Source organism: Aphelocoma coerulescens, chromosome 2 (genome assembly GCF_041296385.1).
Source record: "Aphelocoma coerulescens isolate FSJ_1873_10779 chromosome 2, UR_Acoe_1.0, whole genome shotgun sequence".
Classification (NCBI taxonomy): Eukaryota; Metazoa; Chordata; class Aves; order Passeriformes; family Corvidae; genus Aphelocoma; species Aphelocoma coerulescens.
Genome location: NC_091015.1, coordinates 17,301,319 through 17,318,425, shown reverse-complemented (window position 1 = coordinate 17,318,425; position 17,107 = coordinate 17,301,319). Strand labels below are relative to the sequence as shown.

The window sequence follows — 17,107 nt, the reverse complement described above, 5'->3', positions numbered from 1 at the left end:
TACAAGAATCGCTGTCGTCTCGGTCTGTAAGACAGCGTTTGCTTTACCTGCTCCTACTGGAGCAGGCGTGCATGTGTGTTATGTTCCTGGTGTGCTTGTGGGGAGACTAGAGCAGCAGTTGCCAGTTGAAGTTTATCTCTGTCTGCAAGAGGAAAATGTTCACCAGGGCGTTATTAAATTGTGTAATAAACCTAACTTGACCCCAGGTATGCTTTTAACCATCTGGGAAATAACATTATTGTGCTGGTAGACTGCTGTTTCTGGTCTCCAGAGCACATCCACTGTGGGGTGCTCGAACCTGGTCAGCAGTCAGTACACTTGTAGGTAAACAGTTGTTGGTGACTGCAGTTCTGTCATAGTGCTTGTGGCTATAACCTGAACTGGCAGTAGGAGAGCTTTCCTTAGGACACCACTAGCTTTATATTTGATACCTGGCATATGTAAAGATTTGCTTATTTTTTATTGCTTTATGTACTTTTTGTTGGTTTTATATACTTTGCCACTGCGCTGCAACTAGCAGAGAGGAGGATAGAAAAAGACTCTCTTGTGTCTTTGTATTTTGACAGCAAAGAGGTATTTGCTCAAAGAATGAGAGTGACCTGTAGAGTAAGAGATGTCAGATTTTCCCCCGGCACTTCTGCAAGGGGTTCACAGGCAGCTCTGCCCAGTGGGGAATGCCCACTGCCCAGAACAGCTGGCATTTCTCAGGTTGCAAAAGGAACACAGGGTTTCATTTGTGCTATGAATTAGTAGTATGTGAAGATAGATAAGAACATAGCAGACACAGAAGAGATTTTGCCACACCTAGGTGGCAAGGAAATAGTGTCTGCAAAAGCTGTTTCTCTTGGCTTAGTCTGAAGTCCAGTGAGATCAGAGATATGAGTGGAGTCATAAATCCTTGAAAAACCCAAAATCTGTTGAATGGATAATGGCTGCATATTTCTCTGTTGAATTACTTTTTGCCCTGAAATTTTCACACTTGCGGGAATGGTAGGGTTAAGGTAAAATGAGCTCATCTGTATGCTGTTTGTTGCTGAATTCCTCTCGAGACTAAAACCCAGGAATAGGTCTACTGTAGAGCTCTTCTGGACCCTAGGGAGTCCAGAGAAGTCAGGAAGCTTGTCAGAGATCATTGAAATGCAGTGTTCAACACTTGATGAATTTCAGGATGTGGATGAAAGTTAATGTAGGCTGATAGTCTCTTGTTGGGGGCAGAGTTTTGCAGGACCACTAGGCTGGAGGTGTGGTGGCAGGCACGAACTAGCAGAGCACGTAAATTTTGATACGAGGCTTATCTCAAAGGAGCTTCAATCTTGACTTAATTGAAGAGGAAATAAATCCATGTTTTAAGCAAAAGAGTCTAAAGCTTCAATCCCATCTGTGTGCCAAGATTCTGTGATGCCAGGAAGCATCTTAGTGGTGTTGGTTTCTGCTGTGGTGGCTTTGGTGTGCAGAGCACACCAGTTCTGTTTTGGAGTAACCCTGGCCAACCCAGGCAACCAGTAGATGTCCTCCTGGATGCGGTACAGAGCAGTGCCTTCCCTGCCTCATCTTCCCAGCCTCTGTTTGCCATGTGGGGGTCACTTCTGTTAAAAAATGGAATAACCTCTTATAACCCTGATACTTCAAATGGCATTCACTGAGCTCATCTAAGCTTGGAGAACCACTTCTTATTTAGAAGATCTTGAGATGGAGTATACTGTGCAAGTTCAAAGTGTTGTGTTGCTGCTGTACTGAACAGTTAGGACAAAACTAACAAAGCTTTGTGGTATCAAAAGAGATGAGTTTGTAAGCATTTCTAAAAAAATGGGTTATGTTTTTTGCCAAACTATTAAAGAAGCAGGTGGAAGAAGTAAAATTATAAATGCATGTATGCACATTCTGGCAAGGCTAAAGGATAGTTCCTGTGTTCCTGGTTTGAGGTATGCTAGCTGAAAGATGGGCTTTAATGTAAGCTTATCATTTGGGATATTGAGAAAGTAACTTCTCAGCTACACAGAAAATAGGATACACAAAATATGCTTCTTCAAGACTTGTAGTTTGTCTATCTACACAATGTTTTCAATACTTAATAGGTACACAGCCTCAATGTGAATTTTTAAGAGAAAAAATGGTTTAACGTATGAGTACATAATAGAAAACTGTAAAATCTAATGTGGTTACTGGAAAATTAGTGTGAATTAATATAAGATGCCTCTTGAAGTAAGCTTTACTTCCCCTCACCATCAGTCTTTGAGTGACACAGTATTTTGACCTTAAATCCTTATTTAAGGCTCATATGATAAAACAGTCTTTACTAACCTTCACCTTTTGGGACAGCTAGGTTGGTTCTCTGGAAAATGTATCTTTGAACCATCTGTTAGAAACATTTTAATGAATCAGTGTACATGCTCCTCCTATTTAATAGTCTGGCATGATGTCCTTAATGGTAATTTAGTGTATGCCCCTTTAATATTATTCTAACTGTTTGTGTACTTTCTTTGCTCACATTAGGTTAAGGCATGGTACAATAGGGTGAGATATATTCGATCATACTATATTCATGAAAGAGAGTTCTTTCAGATTAGAGAAGGAAAAGCCATTGCTCCTTCTTGGTATCTCTTCTGTGGTAGTAACAGATGTGTTTGTTCATGTGGCATAGCAAAGGAAAGAGTTTAATGGAGGCAATACTGGTAACTACTATGTTCAGTGCATGCTACTACTGCAGTGCTGTTGTCAATGACATTCTGAAAGTGCAGCCAAAAGCAGCAAGCTTTGTTCTTAACACTGGGAAGAGTTACAGTGCTTTTGGCCTGAGGATGTGAGTGTTACAGGCCAGGGGGCTCCTGCAAGTAGCTTGTCTGTCTTCAGTTTCACCTCTCTCCTTCCCAAGAGATTACTGCCAAACTGCCCAGAGTGAAGGCCAAGGAGAGAATATGGTTGTCTTGCCATGACTAATACTATAGATGAATACTGAGATGAAGTTGTGCTGATAAATGTACCAGAGGCTGTTCAGGCCCAATGGGGCCACATCAGCCTAGTACAATGCTGAGCTAGCAGTGCTGGCTGCCTGCAGCTTCTTAGCAGTGCTTGCTGGTATTTTGTTGTTGACATTTGCTGGTCTTTCCACCCAAAGTGCATGGAGAGAACATTACTACTGCCTGCTTGCAAGAGGCAGTGTAGGCCCTCATTCAGAAATGAGGATCCACAGAGACTAGAAGTAATCACTTGGCGTTAACCATCCCTTCTGTCTAAATTGATGCTGTTTGCAGCTGAAATTCACCACCTAATGTGCCTAATCACTCTACTACTCCAGTGCTGCAGGGGGTAGAGCACAGTAGCATCTGTCACCGATCTTCTGTGTCCCTCCTCTGCTGCTGCCTATCACATGATGAGAATGAACCATATTTTATGTCATGTAATGAGCCAACTGTCCTCTCTGCAGCCCTACTGAGAAGGTGGGAAAGTGTGGGAAGCTGCATCTTACAAATACAATTCTTTCTCTAGAGTATTTTCTTGGCCCCAGAGAAGAAATTAGAGGTCTTCATTGCTTTAGCACTCCAGGAGACAAGTGGGGAAGATCACTTACTCTGGAGGAAAGATGACCAAATAGTCAGCTAATAGGAACACACAAGTTAAAAAAAAGTCCTCCTTGGGTCACTGAGTCAGTCTTCTGCTGTCACAAGCCCACTTAATGTTATCAGCTGACAAATCCCCATCTTAAAGTAGATGGGTTTCCCTCTTGACTCTTCAGTTCACTGGCATGCCAGACCTAATGGTTGGATAGCTTCTCCTGATTTCTGATCTGAATTTATTCACAGTCAGTTCTCATGCATTTTTTTCTGGTCCAGAACTCTTCCATCTGACTTAGCACTCTTAGCTGGTATTTACTGCCCTGACTTATTTATAGACAGTGGCCCCTTCTCCACCTTTGTTTACTAGACTACACAAAGTGGCTTTCTTTAGTCTGTCATAAACTCTCTGTTGCCATGGTCCCTCTTCTCAAGTCCTGTCCCAGTATTTGAAGGTGGTTAGTCAGATTCATGTGCGCTGTTTCAGCCTTGTGCAATGATATCAATTATCCCCAAACTCTGATGAATGAGTGGCTGCTTTTGCAGTTCAAAATGTTCCCTTGTGTGCTGTTCTCATTTTCTTTAATGTTGTATTGTAATACATCTACATTTTGGGAACTGGTCATTGGTCTCACATGATTTCTCATTGTGGAGGTCAGATTGGCTTCAGGATACAGGGCATTGGCTTTCTTTCCCCCCTCCCACCACATTCCAGCAAGTTTTTCACTAAATTTAGCACAGCATTTGCTATCTTTTTTTTAAAGGTTTTTAGGAAGAATCCAATGGAGTAATGTCTGTTTTGGCAGAAAGGTACTTGTAGCGGGTTTAGTTTGTAACCGGGCAGAAACACCAATTTAGTGTAGTGGTTTGGTCCAAAATACTCATTTACTGTTTATCTTCTGTGAGATAAGAATTAGGAGAAACACAAAGCAGGCACCAAACTTGAAAGAATATAAAGAAGTTTATTAACAGACCTAAAAGAGGGGAAAAAAAAATTATACCATACTTTCAGAGCTCTCCTCCTCCCCCCACCTTTCTCCCGTCTCCCACTGACAATGTAAAAAGACAACCCTTAAGATGTTCAGTCTGTTTACCACTTCCATAATAACCTTGTTCAGTCCATGTAGAAAGAGAAGTCTCTTCTTGCTCGTGCTATGAAAACATTATCACAACGAGACAGCCACCCACTTCCAAATATTGTTCAGTCCATTTAGGAGGAGGAGTCTCTCTGCTTGCGATGTGAGTCCCTTCCCCCAACTTGCAGCTTTTCCTGCAACTGCTTTCGAGGGTCCACTCTTGAAGTTTTTGGGGTACAATTTTAAGGTTGAGCTGTTCAGGAACAAAAACAGAGGCCCTTCTCCTTCCCTGGGAGCAAAGGGTCTTCCTCATCTTCATCGTTAGGACTATCTCTGGGAGCATCTCTAGGAACTGAGGTTTCTCTCTTCCCGTTTGGAGCAAAAGTCCTCATCGCTTCCATCTCTCCCTGTCCAAACTTCTCATGAAATTACAGCTGCGTCAGCATCTGCCTATCTCAGCACAGGTGCTTCTGCTTACGAGTTGAACACTCCACCCCCCATATCTTCATGAAATTACAACGGGTACTCTGATATATCATAGCTTCACAACAGAATTTCAGCTTTAAGCATCTCTTCTTTCTCTTCCCTCAGGTTTTCAGCTCTTCACAGCAATAAAAGGGTTAATCTCACCTCGGCCTTGCAGCTGGAATGTGCCTTATCGCTGTTGGTCCCCTGACCTCTGCCGGACAGCGGGGCCGCTTTGCTGAAATCTTGGCCGAAGTGGAGAGGGGGGGAGTTCCGAGCTGCTCTGGCTGCCCACAGCCCTGCTGGGGGGGTCATCCTGGAGCCATGGCCCGGCCTGGCCTGGCCTGAGCAGGGCCTGGCCGGGCCCACTGGTCCCAGCTCGGGCCCCGCAGCCACCTGTCCCAGCGCCGGAAACGAGAGAGAGCTTGGGGGGGAGTTTGTCTATTCTTAAGTGTGGATCACAGAGGCGGTCACAACTTTAAGTGGCTTAAAGAATTGTCCATATTCAAACTGACCAGCTGATAGGTTCTATCAGGTCCCAGAGGAAGCTGTAAGCACCCCTTAGCAAGGACATCCCTTCTGGGACTATGCTTGCTAACCTATGACAGTACTCAATCAGCAAGCTGAATAAGTTGGGAGTGGGGTGTTGTTTTTTTTTGTTTTGTTTTGTTTTTTGTTGTTTTTTTTTTTTTAATTTTATTTTATTTTGAATGGAGTCTTGTTCTGGAGCATTTACAGGTAACTTCATTCTGAAGTTTGGCCAGATTGTGCTACATCTTAATATCTTCTGTCTTCTAGAAGCTTGCTGCTTCTCTCAATTATTGGAAAGATATTCCTTGATGCAAAGATAATCTTTACTGCACAGTTAGATTGAGCTGTTTCTTCCCTAAAGGCAGTGTAATTTAGTGATTTCCACTGTACTATTAACAATTGGACCACTCCAGTGTTGGACTATGATGGGACTCTTAGTTAAGGAGACATTACTAAAGGCAGATTAAACCACGGAGATAGAAGTATTTATGACAAATAAGTAATTTTTTAGGGATTACACATAATTTCATATTCTGCTAAATATTTCACAGTTGTTAAATTGCTTGGTAAAAAAGCCTAAACAAATGTAGACATGAAAAAAAGAAATTTTAAAAATGGGCAATTATTTTAAGCATGCTTTAATTTCTTCCTTTAGCCCCCTTTTTTTAGTTTCTCCCAATCTCTCTTTAGTCTCAGTACTGAGCTAAGAGAAAATTAATTTTAATTGTTTAAGGAGGCTTTTTAATTTTTTGTGCCATTGTGATGTGACACTAGTTGTATAATATGGAAAGTATTTTGAAATGGTGAAGTTGACATTTTTTATAACATGTCCTGGCTCTTAACATGATTGAAGGTGTGGGTGGATTTAGAACAGGTTTCAAAAATGAAAACGAATAATTTATTTCCTAGAATTTCTGAAAGTCTTGGATTTCTTTTCCTGAAAAGAAGTTAAAACAAAGAAGCTTCTAATGATTTACTGTCTGTTTGTGGAAACCCCCAGGGTGTTGTAAGTATTCCCTGGGCAATCAGTTATGTCCCTGCCAGCATTTTTCATATGAGGTCATGGATAAGGATAGAAAACTGGATGTTGATGAAACATAGGAAAGGAACAATAAATAGGGATTTTTCTTTTTAGAACCATGATTTGTCTTTCTTCAGTACTGGAGAAACAGAAGTGGGTCTTTGAAGAAAAAAGTTAAATATGGCCATGAGAGGATTGAAACACATACTGCATTCATGTCTGCAATTACATAGCATGTGCTAAGTTGCAATAAAAGGAACTATTCTTTTTTGGGTCAAACTTCTGTTTCCAATTCCTCTGTTCTCTACCTCCATCCCCCTTGGGCCTGACTTCCAGCACAGCAGGTTATCAAAGTTCTTTTGAAGGGGATGTACATGTGGCAGTCCTTACTATCTGAGATTCAGCTGTAAGACTGTCATCTTTTCTGTTTGTGAATGTGGGCTGAGATAGAAATGTTCCTAAGGGTAAGAAAAAATGTATTGCTGTGTTAGGTCAGATGAAAGGTTTCCGTAGCCCTTGCTCCAAAAGCAGTTTCTGGCAGGTACTGAAGGAAAAATGTCAAGTTCTCCTAACCTGATTATATCCAGTTTACCAATATTAAGCAATAAAAATAAATTGTTTTTCAGACTTTATCTGAATGACTGGATCATAAGTATAGATTAAACTGACCTTCTAATCCATGTTTTAACACATTTGTCTTCTGCAATGTAGTTTGGTATTGTATTCCATAATCTATTTATTTATTACATAATATCCATATATTATGGGTTCCATAATTTTTTGTTTTTAGATTCACTTTGTGAATCTAAATTCATTGGGAGATCCCAGATTCTTGAATGAACATTTCCCAAAGTGTTTTATTACATCTTTTCTGTGTCAGGCAGGTTTAGTTGTGGGTTATATTAAGTGTTTTTTTATCACTCACAGACTTTGTCACTGGCTATCCATTTGTGGTCATCTGTGAATGTGCCAAACAAAGAAAAGAGTTGTGAAGTCCAGCTTGTTAACTGCCCTGCATGTGAAAGCTGACTTTAGTTTCATTGATTCTTCCAAGAGCAATGAAAATAACTAATTTTTGACAAAAGCCATCTCTATTCTGAGCAATTTTTATATCTTGGTTTTGTATTGTGTTAGAGATTCTACTTCAGCCTTCTACTTTCTGAGGTATTTGAGATGTTTTTAATTAGTAGAGCCTGTCCTTTTAACATGCTGTTTCTAAAAATGTCTTGGTTTTGTCTTACATTCTTGTAATTTGTATGTTCCTCCTTGCCTAGGTTTATGCCTTTCCTTTTTTTTTTTTTTTTTGAGGTTGGCGTCTACTTACTTTTGAGTTTTAAAATGACCTTTTTACCTTTAAATAAATCTTCAGGGTCACAGGATTTGGTATAGTTAGGCTGAGACCATCCCTCCTGTGTAGGATTCTTCTATTTCAAAAGCTCTTTGTGTTCCTGACATATTTTCTTCTATCATGCTCTGTTCCTTGGGACTCTTTCTACCTGCCTCTTTCACCTCATGGAGGGTAATGGAAACATTTCAAAGAAAGCAACCTGAATTTGGCTCCAAGATCTTTTTTCATGGGGATAATCTAATGTAAGTAGTACTCCACCATCACTGACATCTGGTATTCCTATCCAAGGTGATGTTTTGTGACAGAGAGCATCCTCAAGCAAAAAAAAACCAACCAAACCATCTCTGCCCCTCAGAGTATCTAAGAAACTCTCTGGCTAAACTGCAGGGAAATCCCCAGGGAGGCAGCACTGCATGCCATAAATCTCAAGTCAGATTTAAATCTGAAATAATTCTTCAGACAATAGAGAATTCAGCTTTAAGTATTCTGCCCTTGTAGTACTTTTCCAAATGGCCTAGAGGGATTTTCTTTGCAGGTGAATCCTAATTTATGTGCCCACACTGCTTTACCTTACTCCTCAGTTAAGTTTATTTTTAGTGAAAGCTGGTTCTCCTTTGAAAGGTGTGTGTGTGTGCTGAAGAGCAGCAGTCATGCTATGGCTGAGGAATTAGGGAGGTGCCTGTCCTGTTAGTAAGGAATTGGTGGTAACTCTGTGACCAGGTCAAAATTGTGTGTCATGTCCCAGTAGCCTTTTGTGATCTGGCTGGTTAGGCATGGTGACAACTTTAACAATGTCTAAGTGATGCAGAATCCTAAATCTTAACTTTCAAAGGCAAGCAGACTGCAGAAGCTGCTGTTTGTCAGTGTGACTTATAGCTGAAACTCATTTGTGAATTTGACACCAGGATTATTTTTGGATGCTCAGTTGATGGGGCATTGGAGGAGCCCCAGGTGGCAGGTAGTATGCAGTATTTGAAGACTAATATTCTTGAAAGTGGCAACCTCAAAAATGAGTGGTCAGAAAAGGCATCTGCCCTGAAAACATTGGCTATGCTAAATACAGTGTGTATTTGTCTAGAGGAGTGGGCATTTGTAGATTTCTGAGGGCTGTAGAGAACTTGTTTTTCTTATCTCCTTGTTTTGTGGTAAATAAGGACTTATGAAGGACAGCATGGAGGGCTGAATGAATATGACAGCAAGAATCTGAGCAGCTGGCTAGATGTGGGGGATGATGCCCACTTCAGTGTGTGATAACCATGCCTTATACCTTAATTATGAGTGCTCACAATGCTTATGGGCTCAAAAATAAGTGTACAAACTTAGAAGGCAAACTGCATGTTTAGCTGAGCTGTGATGACCTCTGTGCCAAAAAAGCTTTTGAAGACTTAGAGGACAAGGATGCTGTTTATCACCATTTAAATGCTGGCAGGCTATTATTTTGTACTGTTCTGGCTTAAACTGACTAGGAGAAGGAGAACATGCTCCTTCTGCTTTTTTTATGATGTAACGGTAGATGCAAAAAAAATATTCTGGAGATAGGTTTTACAACATGTTGTTACAATGAAATATTATAACTACTGAAACTATCAAGATAGCTAGTAGGTTGGGAAAATAAGCTTAAATCAATTTCTGGCACAGATTTCAAGGCAAGCAGCATGCCAACAAACAGTAGTACTGGAAATATAGACAGGCATTAAAGCCTCTTAAATCAAACCTCTGACCTGACAGAAAATCCTTGATAACATCATTCGTCAATGATTATCTTACATATAATTCAACTAATTCTTTCTTAACTGTGTGTTTAGCATGGACATGCAATCCTTAAATACCTTTTTTGTGTGTGTAAGGACTGTAAAATTGTGGCAGGAAACAAATATCTATTGTTACAAGGAGATTAACAAAATATACTTACCTGCCAGATGGTCCACAATTACCAGTAATGTTGTTATTAACTTATAGCTGTGGCTTGGTTCAGCCAGGCAGCATTGCCAGTGTGGATGAATGTGTTACGCTGACAAGCAGAGTCTAGTCTTACACCCTTGATATTTGTCTTGATTGCTTCCACCAAGATAGCAACACTGCAATTATTCCCAATTAGTTCGATAAATATAACACAGGGAGTTGGTCCATATATGTTCTGGGAGGATGTGTTCTTCCATATGTTCCATTTTCTGAATGCTGAATCAAAAATAACTGGAAATGTGGGTGGCTAAACAGGCTGTGCCAGCTACTGTATTAATCACAGATGAATTTCAAAAATATATCGTGTACATATTGGTGTATACTGTGTAAAAGCAGTGGGGTACAAGTCTGAGATGGTGTTTTAAAATGGCAAAGGATCTCAAATGAACACAGTAGAAGTCTTTTACCATCATGATACTTTTTGTAAATGCCACATATACGCTTAAAGAAACTTTGCTTTTGAAAGCACTGTATCCTCAAGTAGTTTCAGACCCTGGTACTACTTCAGAAGTGCGATGTTACTATGCAACATCTATTGCAGAGGTCTAGTGAAAAAAGGATAATAATATGCACCATGGGGGGAAACAGTTGAAATCCAATGGCAGCTTGTAACTATTAGGAGAGAGTGCTTTCCTGCTTCTGCACTGTCCTGTTTCTTCTTGTTGTGAATTTTCACCCCAGAAACTCACAAAGCTCTGAGAAAAGAGAAAACCAGAACAACTTAACCATATCAAAAGTTCAGGTTGTGCTGCAGAAGAGCTGCAGATGGGAAGAGTGTTGGTAGAAAAGTCTGCACTGAGTTCATGCAGATTAGGTTTTGTGAAAGACACATTCTTGTAAGAAGTGCTTTAGTACAACAGAAGCAAAAGGAACATGCATTTAGTTTGAAATGGTAGAATTTTATAGTGTTTCTGGAAGAAGTATTATGAAAATATTTTCAAGCTTGCATAGCTTAACAGGGAGATCCTGACAAAACTTAAGCATAAATTGAAAGTGCAGGTGGGAGTGGGGCCTGGTAACCTGGGAGGAATATGGAGATGCTGTCTGAGCATGACTCTGATCATGAGTATCTTGTATCAGCAACAGTGAGGCCAGCAGGACCAGGGAAGTGATCATTCCCCTGTACTGGTGAGGCTGTACCTCAAATCCTGTGTTCCATTTTGGGCCCCTCTCTGCAGGAAAGACATTAAAGAGGCTGGAGCAAGTCCAGAGAAGGACAATGGAGCTGGTGAAGGGTCTGGAACACAAGTCCTATGAGGAGCAGCTGAGAGAGCTTGGGGATGCTTAGCCCGAGAAGAGGAGGCTCAGGGGAGACCTTACTGCTCTTTACAACTACCTGAAAGGAGGCTGTAGAGAGGTGGGGATTGGTCTCTTCTACCAAGTGACAACCAATAGGGCAAGAGGAAATGTCTTCAAGTTGTGCCAGAGGAGTTTTACATTGCATGTTAGGAAAACTTGCTTCACTGAAAGGATTGTCATGCATTGGAACAGGCAGCCAGGGATGAGTAACCATCCCTGGAGGTATTTAAAAGATGTGGCGCTTAGGGATGTGGTTTAGTGGTGACTTTGGCAGTGCTTAGTTAATGGTTGGGACTCAGTGATCTTAAAAGGTCTTTTCCAAGGTCTTTACTGCTGAATGGAAAAGTGTGCTTTGTGACAAAGGATGCTGAGAAATCCAGGGTACTCGAGATATCTTCCAATAACTACAGGCTGATCAGCCTCACCTCTGTCCCTGGGAAGGTGATGGAAGAGTTGTGAAAACCTCTTCTGGAACACATGAAGAGGAGGAGTGTGATTGGGAGTAGTCAGTATGGATTTCTGAGGGGGAAATAGTGTTTAACCAACTGAGCAGCCTTCTGTGTGGATGACTGGTGTCCAATTGGAAGTCAGTCACTTTACTATACTCCTGGTGGGCACCAGTTTGACGTGAATCACCAGTGTGTGCCTGTGGCAAAGAAAGCTGACAGCCTCCTGGTCTGTGAGAGGAAGTTTTGCCAATGGGTTGAGGGAAGTGATCCTTTCTCTTTACCCAGCCTGGTGGGGCTCCATCAAGAGTGCAAGGTTCACTTCTGGGCTCCTCAGCACAGGAGACATGGATGTACTGAAGCAAATCTGGTTAAGGGCCACACAGAAGGGCCACAAAGGTTGAAGCATCTGGCAGACAGGAAGGGCTCAGTGAGCTGGGACTGTTCAGCCTGGAGAAGAAAAGGCTTCAGGGGCATTTTATGTGTAAGTACCCAGTGAAAAAGGGTAAAGGAGAGAGAGACAGACCTTTCTCAGCCTTATTCAATGAAAGGCTGGAAAGTCCAAGAGGCACAAACTGAAATACAAGAAATTCATTTAAACATCAGAAAATTTCTTTTTTGACACTGTGTGTTTGGTCAGTCACTAGATCAGGTTTCCCAGAGATGGTGAAGTCTCCGTTATTGAAGGTCTAAAAAACCCTAAACTTAATTGAGCCTGCTTTGAGCAGGTGATTGGACTGAATGATCATGAGAGGCTTCTTCCAATGACAGTTGCTGAATGAATCTGATTTTCGCATCTATTATTAACAAAATAATTGTATTAAAGAGCTTTCAAAGGATGTAAGTTCTTTAATCAATTCTGATGTGAGAAGTCCAGAAGTATTTTCCTTTCTTTCCAGTACATGGCTCTGACTGTTAGGATACTCTCCTGCATTCTGATGTTTGTCCCACTAAAACATGCCATGAATTCTCCAAATTGCAGCACTTCTGGTATAAGGCCATACTCAAATGCTTTCTCAGTGCTCTTACTGACCCTAATTTCTCTGGCTTGTGTGTGTTGTCTTTCTCAAAGTAACCTCTAGGTAAGTTTTCTTTTGAAAGTATTTATATTCTTTTTTTACTGGCACACTGCTCCCAACAGGGCTTGCTTGTGATACCACACAACAAACTCTTAAAGGTGTTTCTTCTCTTCTGGCAGTGATTAGTTTGTCCTGTATTTGTAATCTGTACTTCTCTTTGCAGGAGTGTTTGAGGAGGGAAAGGTGAGTTTCCTCTCCTACCAGTTAGTTTCCCTTGTGTACAAAATGTACACAAGGGAAAAACTTTCTGTGTAAAGGAAATTAAGCCTTCTTCCCTAAGGTGCTTGAGGCTCCCACATGAATGGGCTACATTTCTACTGAAGTTCAATCATCACTGCTTTTTCTACTGATTTCTTTAGAGTAGTTAGGATGATGCTAATCCTTGATAGCTTTGCTGATGTGACTGGTGTATAACATGAATTAGAAGAGCAAGGAGTAATGTTGGTCCTGGTCCTGCTCCTGCTTTGTGCCTCTATGCAGCCATGGGGAGATTATTCACTTACAGAACAGGTCCTGTCCTCAGCCCACACACTGTTTCCTTGTAAAGGTCCAGAAAATACTAGAAACCTACCTGATGGGATCTGCACATGACCAGATAAGTAATCTGTTACCTCTACTGGTTTGGGCATCTGTCTTGCCAGGCTAAATTTGTAATCCACTGATATCAACATTTTAAAGAGATAATCTGTGCAGTATGGCAGTTTTTCCTCTTAAGGTTATTGCTCACCTGAAACATGGAAGAAACAGTTCCTTAGGATAGAAGTATGGTTTGAGCAGTCCCTGGGGAAACTGCTGTTCAAAACAAGTGTGTGAAGGCACAAAGCTGTAAACTAAAAATATACCAGAATATTCTAGAAGTGTGATGTGTGCTAATTGAACTTGCTAGAACCAGCACTTAAATATTTCAAGTAATTTCTAAATGTGCCCAGCATTAGATTGTTGAGATTCTAGGCAGGAGACTGAGGGGGCTGAAATGCTCCTGTACTGTCTAACTTCCTACTGTCTGCTTTATGTAATTTTCTAATTTATTCTTCTGACCACTTACATGATGTAGTTGTGCTTCTCCAATTACTATATATCATGTCAGAAGATGAATGTCCAAATTTAGCTGTTGTGGACTCTTGTTGTACTGGGGTCAGGTATGAGGGAACAGTATTGTCCTGGTTTTGATCAAGCTCACTCTTATGCCTGTTCTAATTTTGTTTTGTTTGTTCCCTCTCAAATATGACTCTGTAGCTATCTTGTTACTATTATTAATGTGTTATGAGCATTAATTAAAAGAGGGAATGTTGTAGTGCTAGGTTTAGTTTAGCAAGCTGCAGTTTTCCCTGAGAGCTCAGTGCAGCTGCTTAGGGCAAGGCAGCCATTCTGTCCTCCTGGAGTAGTTTTTGGACGGCTCTGCACTCTTGCTCTGGCCAGCTACAACACAGTGACGGTGAAGGAGGTGAGAAGGGTCTCTCCATAAGGGTTTCAGAAGACCTTTAATAGTTACATCTTCTCCTGGTGGTCCCCAGAGGCAGAGAGACCTCGTGATCTGGGTGCAGGGGGGTTTTGTCAGGTCACAGGAGAAGTACATGGGTGGAGTTGGGGTCCAGGAACCAATAAGCAGAACTCGAGGGAGTGGCCAGGGCTAGGGGCAAAGGAAAGTGGGGCAGGGGGCGTGAACAATATGGGATAGGAAAAGCAGTGGATAAACAGCGCACCGCATCTCCCCCTTTCATATTAAATTGAAAAGGGAAGGGCATACAACAGAAAAAATGGTAAAACAATGCAAAATAGATTTAAAATGATGAGGCAGCTGGTTGTTGTTGACTTTGGAGATCAGTGCTGGCTGAGTTCTCACACAGCAGCTGCTTTTGTACCTTATCGCGTTCTGTCTTCTGCTGGGTCTGCTAGGATGGCATCTTTCTGGTTGCTGTTAGTTCCACTTCTGGTCCATGCAGGGTGGCGAACAGGGGAGGCTGTGCCGCCGCTCCCACGCTGTGCGGCGCGCGGAGCTGCCGATACCCTTGAGGCAGGCCAGGTCTCAGGGTCCCCGGGCTGGGCCTGCCCCGCAGATCCAGTCCCAGGCCGGGGCTTTTCCCCAGCGCAGCCGCCGCTCCTGCACCGATACTACTTGCAGCTGGGCGGTCCTGTGCAGTCCTGGGTTTTTTGGTGTGGTGGTTTTTTTTTTTTTGGTGTGGTGGTTTTTTTTTTTTTGGTGTGGTGGTTTTTTTTTTTTGGTGTGGTGGTTTTTTTTTGGTGTGGTGGTTTTTTTTTTTTTTGGTGTGGTGGTTTTTTTTGGTGTGGTGGTTTTTTTTTTGGTGTGGTGGTTTTTTTTTTTTTTTGGTGTGGTGGTTTTTTTTTTTTTTTGGTGTGGTGGTTTTTTTTGGTGTGGTGTTTTTTTTTTTCTTTTTTTTTGGCACAGCTGCTGCTCTCACACCGCAGTCTGAGCCGGCTGTCGGGGGGGTGGCGTGGGGCAGGACCGTGGCAGGCCGCGTGGCACCGGTGCTGGACCGGCACCGCCGTGCACTTTCAGGTTCAGGAAGCAAGAAACTGGCGGAGAGGGGAGGGAGGGGTTGAGACAGGGATGGGACGGGCTCACCAGTGAAGCAGGGGGTGAACATGGGCAGGACTTGCTGCCAGGAGGGAAGAGGCCGCTGCGGCAGCCCGCGTGGCCTGAGGCAGGGTTCCATGGCCGGAATGGAACACCTGGGGACAGGGGGAGGGGCTGCTGGGGGCACATGCGCTGCTGCAGTGCAGGGACTTGGCACAAAGGCACTTTGTGTTTTGAGGGGGGGATGCAGCAATACTGAGTGATGCAGGGGGTGGGGTTAAGGAGGGGCCAAGGGTTTTCATGCACGCAGGAAGATACGGAGTACAAGAAGGAGAAGGCAACATGGCGGAGCCAAACACACAGTTGTGGCCATCTTGGCTGCTACTTAGAGCCAGCACAGTGGGAGTTTTGGGGGATTGGGATTAGGGTTTAGGGGGAGCTCCCGGGCCAGGGTGATCAGCCCTAGCTCGGTGAGGGGACAGGGGAGACATGGAAGGGTCAGAACATTTTCCGATCTCTCCTGAGGGTCAGAGGGAGAGGATTGGAGATTTCTGTTTCCAGATGACTGAGTGAAACAAAACAAAGGTTAGTTCTTTTTATCTCTCACATGCAAGGACCCCCCCCCACACTGCTAAAATTAACTCCCAAACTGGGGGCACTGAACCTGCATCTTCTCTTGTTAGGGATGGGTTCTTTCTTGTGGGGGCTTGACATGAGGCACGACCTCCTTCACCTCAACAAGAACCCACCGCCAACCCTCCACCCAAACCGAGGCAAAAGGATTAAACTAAAAAGAAAAAATGATCCTCTGAACCAGGCCATTTCCTGGCTCCCTTCTGAGGCTTACCAGCACAAAGAGTCTCCCACTCTCGTACCAGGCCATCCAGGCTCCTCTTCAGGGCTTACCAGAACAGAGAATCAACTTGAGGCACTCGGCGTGGTACATTGCTGTCCAGCTGACCTGTTTTCAAAAGCACTACTTTTCTCAAGGAGCTAACAGCTGTCCTTTCTGTCATCTCGCTGAAATGTGAGCTTTGCATCGAGGAACTGGCTTCCCAAAGGCAACTACGCTCTCCTGGGCACCTCTTCTCAGATGCTGCACATTGGGCACCATTTGTTGTAGTGCTAGGTTTAGTTTAGCAAGCTGCAGCTTTCCCTGAGAGCTCAGCACAGCTGCTTAGGGCAGTGCAACCATTGTCGCCCTCCCATAGTTTGTTTTGGATGGCTCTGAGGTTTTGCTCTGGCAGCTATCAGCGTTACAACCATTGATGGCAAAGGAGGTGAGAAGGGTCTCTCCTTATGGATTTCAGAGGACCTTTAATGGTTACATCTTCTCCCGGCGATCCTCAGAGGCAGAGAGACCTTGTGGTCCGGGTGCAGGGGGTTTTGTCAGATTGCAGGGGCGGTACATGGGTGGAGTTGGGGTCCAGGAACCAATAGGCAGAACTCAAGGGAGTGGCCTGGGCTAGGGGCAAGGGAAACTGGGGCGGGGGAACAATACGGGATAGGGAAAGCAGTGGGTAAACAGATCACCGCAAGGGAACATGCTTGGAGGTGAGCGAGGTGTTTCTGAGATAGAGGCTGGGCCATGCCCTTGTTAGTTTGCAGCCTGAAAGAAGGAATGATGGTGTTTGTAGTTGTAGAAGTCCAGACTGGAGATGAAAACATCTGTCCCAAGTGGTTGAAATTATTGACTTGAAAGGAATGGTATTCTAGATTTAAGAATCAACTCAGAGCATTCATCCACTATGAATGAGTTTGTGTAATGATTTAGCACCTAGAAGTTGCATACT

The 17,107-nt window shown here is 42.9% G+C and overlaps 1 protein-coding gene across 1 annotated transcript in view; it reads left to right on the top strand.

Moving 5' to 3' along the window:
- Positions 1-17,107, top strand: part of GPR158 (G protein-coupled receptor 158) — a 195,611-nt gene that overhangs the window by 1,291 nt on the left and 177,213 nt on the right. The window lies entirely within an intron of this gene.